This window comes from Varanus komodoensis, unplaced genomic scaffold, assembly GCF_004798865.1.
Source record: "Varanus komodoensis strain SLA01 unplaced genomic scaffold, ASM479886v1 scaffold48, whole genome shotgun sequence".
Taxonomy (NCBI): domain Eukaryota; kingdom Metazoa; phylum Chordata; class Lepidosauria; order Squamata; family Varanidae; genus Varanus; species Varanus komodoensis.
The window spans coordinates 5,166,862-5,171,158 of NW_025336059.1; positions in this window are offsets into that span (position 1 = coordinate 5,166,862).

Sequence of the window (4,297 nt, forward strand, 5' to 3'; positions counted from 1 at the left end):
GACCAGGGCCACATTCAATTTCTGAGCAACTGTGATGTCCGAAGGGGAAAGCAGTGAGGCCAAGACCCCAGTATTTGGGGTAACAGGAACTCTTGCTGATAATTCTGCTTTAGGAGAGGCATTTTGACTTTTCGGAATGAGGAAAAAATGCCGGAAGTTGGGCGACTGCCAATGGATCAGGAATGGACCAGCCCCTGGGAAAATGGGGGCAGTTTTTAGGGAGCTCCCAGGGTGCTGGAGTGTGGGTTTGCACCATGGCTGTAGAGGATTTAGGATTGACCATGTGCCTTAACAGGCAAGCTTTACACGGAAGGCCAGTTGATCTTGAAATGAAGGTGCTTGTGCTGGAAATAGAACTTACGAATCGCTTTGTTGGGCACCTAAGGCCTAGACTGAACCGGATTACACATTGAGAGATCCCGTAAACAGCTCCTTTTCTTAACATATCCTTAGGAAGAGGCTCCAGAGACTGGTTCTGCCTTTCCACCCAACCTCATGCATTTTGGGTCACTTCGTGCAGTGGGTCTGTTTGATCTGTTTACACTTTCTGTAGCAAACACCCAAATGGGAAGAGAAATGTCTCGTGTCCTTAAAAGCACATCCTGATGTGACCATGGTGTCTTTGTTAGCACCAGTGTTTTGTTTGTGGGGGAGTCTTGGGTTCTTCGGAATTTAGGCCTGCAAGTTTCCAGACCCTTATTAAAGTTGGACCGGAATGGCTGAAATCCTGAACTTTTCTTCTGGTTGTGCTTCCATTTCAGATGTGTCTATGCCATGTCAGATAATCCGAATCAAGTTTGATCAGCACATACACAGGAAACAGCCACATACCAAGTCAGACTACCCATGCTCCGTTTGGGATTGTCTACCCCCTGTGACAGTGATGCAGAGGGAAAGACGGGTGCCGTTTTTGCCTAGCGGACCAAACAGAGCTCTGAAAAGCTTCAAACTTCCCATGGCTTTACTGACTGAAGCTTCTCCAAGGCAGGTAAGGAGACATCTACTTTTCAAATGTTTTAAGATCCCAAGATTTCAAGGTAAAACGGGTGGATTGGGCATGTGGATGTGAACTGAGCAAAGTTAAAAATGTATCCAGGTTGAATTGTGAATGCTTTAAAATTGTTTATTGGGGAGGAGTTGATTAAAGTTTCTCACGTAGAAACAGTGTTGCGTATTAAGTTGCCCTTCGGAGAACTCTTACAAATTCGGAATTTAAGATGTGCGCCAGAAGGTGGCAATCTTTCCTGTCTGTGCAGCGATATTGCTTGGAATCGCTGAGTGCTGGGGTGTGTGTGTCGGGCTTGTCGTTTTGTCACTGTAGTGCCTTAACATGTTTGGGTTACTAACCTAATTCCCCCACCCATAAAACTTAGCCTGAAACGTTTCACTTAACTTCCTCCCGCTGCATTCTTTACACTCTCGCCTTTTTAACAATAGCCTTTTTTTGGCGCTATAGAATGAATCGCCATCAGTGGAATGTTAAAACAAAAAATCAATGTATCCGTCAGTCAGTAGGAACATAAATAGAAGTAACTCTGGTAGAGACCTCCAAATGGGGTAGAATGGCAATGTGGTTAATTTTCAGAGCCAAGTGTGTGTTATATCATCTGCAATCCCACTGCAAATGTTGTGGATTATACAAATGTCGTATGATGTAAACGGTGTGCATAGACTGTATGCCTGGATGGTATGCCCACGTTGATTGCATGGTACAGATGGATTCTTAGGCTGCTGTGGTTCATGGTTTAATTAGTTCTGATAAGGCACGGTGCTCTTGCCTCCACCCTGGACACCACGAGCCTCAGGAATGGGAGAGAGCAAAATGCAGGCCTCGCCCCGGCTTCTAGATAAAGCGCCGGGAAGGGCAAAGGAAGCGGTCTGGGGTGCTCTTTGGAAGTGGTCTCTTCGCTTCCACATCCTCCGGCACCGCCCTTTTGCCCCTCTCCAAAGGCACCGAAGCTGAAGCTCAAATTCTTTGGCCACCTCAGGAGAAGGAAGGACTCCCTGGAGAAGAGCCTGACGCTGGGAACGATTGAGGGCGAAAGGAGGAGGGGGCGGCAGAGGAGGAGGTGGCTGGATGGAGTCACGGAAGCAGTCGGCGTGAGCTTAGGGGGACTCCGGGGGATGGTGGAGGGCAGGAGGGCCTGGGGGAGTGTTGTCCGTGGGGTCGCGATGGGTCGGACGCGACTTCGCGACTAAGAAAGGTACTGTTCCACCCTCCGCAATTGGGGAAGTGCAGCCCTGGCGCTCTGAAGGATCCTGTGGTCACCCAGAAGGGGTCTGGAGGCCATAGGATTGTGCTCTTAATAGGTTACGGGGGCAGCATCTTCTTGCATCAAGAAAAGGCAGGTTTCTAAGGAGGCATCTTTCAAAGGCGCATGTGGGGCGGTCTGTGAAGGCTGTTGGAGGGTGAGGGGAGTTCCAGGCACAGGAAAGATGCAGAAGAGGAGAATGGGAACAGTTTCTAAGGGAACAGGCTCAGTTGCCACCATATAGCGAAAATAAGGTGGAAAGAGAGAGCAGAGCAAGGCCAAGACAGAAAGTTTGTTTGTTTGTTTGTTTGTTTGAGTGCCTTATACTATGTTCTTGGGATGGTTTACAGAATGAATTGTTTAGAAGGAGACGTCAGGAAGGAATTAATAGAGATGGAGCAGAATTATTCAGTGCTCTAGGTGTAAATATGGTTACTAGAATGAATAATGCATGTGTGAGAAAGCGTACGTGGATATGCAGAGTATCATTCCTCCATATTTGAGCATGACGATCTGCACAGCCATGCATTCGCATGCCTTGGTGCTTAGCGTTACGGATTGCTGGGGCTGCATCCAGACTTCACCATGTATGTAAAGCATGTTTCTTGTAAACGGGCTAATATTGCAAAGGCACAATCCCATTCATGTCCAGACGGCTACCGGCAAGCCTCGCCGGCCGTATGTAAACATGCATGGAATGGCACTCAAAGCTGCTTCATAAAGGCTTTTTGCCTCCAAAAGCAAGATGCAAGTTCGCAAACAGGCGCATGACCTCCCAGGTTGCCACCTTCTGTGCAGCGTCCTCTCAGTTACATGTGAACGTGGCTGAGGCTAAGAGCCGCAATCCATGAAATATTGGCAATTTGGCTTCATAATGACCTCAAATCCCGTGGATTTCAGGAAGTCTTCTCTGAGGATGAATATCCAGCCCTCGGGTGTAATTCATGGTCGGTCTCAGCCTTCACCAAGCTGATGCCCTCCAGAACTTTTGTACCACCCATCCCAGCTTTCCTGACCATAATCCAAGTGGAACATCCCACGGATGTGGCAGTTCCCTGGCGAGGGAAGGCTGCATTATGTTCAGGAATAAGAGGCCTTTGCACCTGAGACAGTTGGGAGGGCGTTACGCTGGGGAAGTCGGGCCTCTAGTCTCGCCGCCTCCAAGCCCCCTGCTCCAGAAGAGCTCCTTAGATTCCTTGGTGGTACTGTGAAAAGACGCCCAGGTGAAATGCCCGGGCTGTTTATTATCCTGTTGCCTTTGAAGGGCTAGACATCCTCCAAACGCGGCTGGCAATGTTGAACTGGCATCAGTGCAGCGGGAAGCACACGCGGAAGTGCCGCTGATGCGCGAGAGCGAGCCGAGCCCCCCCCCCCCCGCCGCCAGCATCCCTCCCTCCGCAGGGGCGCCGTGCAGCCCCACGATCGCGGGGCCACCGCGCAGGAGGCCTGGCCTCTGCCCCGCCGATCGGGCTGCGGGGCCTGGGAGGCTGCCCCGAGGCCCGGCCGGTGCGTCCAGCGGACCCCTGGCTGCGCCGAGCCCGCCCCCCCCGCCTCGCCTCGCCTCGCCTCGCCTCGCCTCCCCAGGCGGACTTTGCGTCGCGGGCATCGCCTCGCTCGGAACTTTGCCCAGCGTGATTCGCGCCCCCGCCCGGAGGAGCGCGCCGGCCACCTCGCTCGCCCCCGCCCGCCCGCGAGCGCGCGCGCGCGCCGGGCTCTCCTCCTCCTCCTCCTCCTGCGCGCGAGGGCGAGGGCGCGCGCGCGCCCGCCTTTCGCAGAGCGGCCGGGGGGGGGGGCGAGGGAGAGGCGCGGAGCCGCGGGGGCGACGCCTGTTCCTGGAAGAGCCCGGCCGGGGAGTTGGTCGCATTCTTGGCCGGGGTTCAGCGGCCGCGCAGACACCGCCGAGCCGGGGGGCGGGGCGGGCGGGCGGCGGGGCGGGGCGGGCCCGGCGGGCCGCCTGCTCTGGCTCGGCCCCGAGCCGCCCTCAGTCTGGCCCGGCGCGCGGAGCGGGAGGATGTGAGCGGGCGCCGCGGCCGTTCCCACGTTGC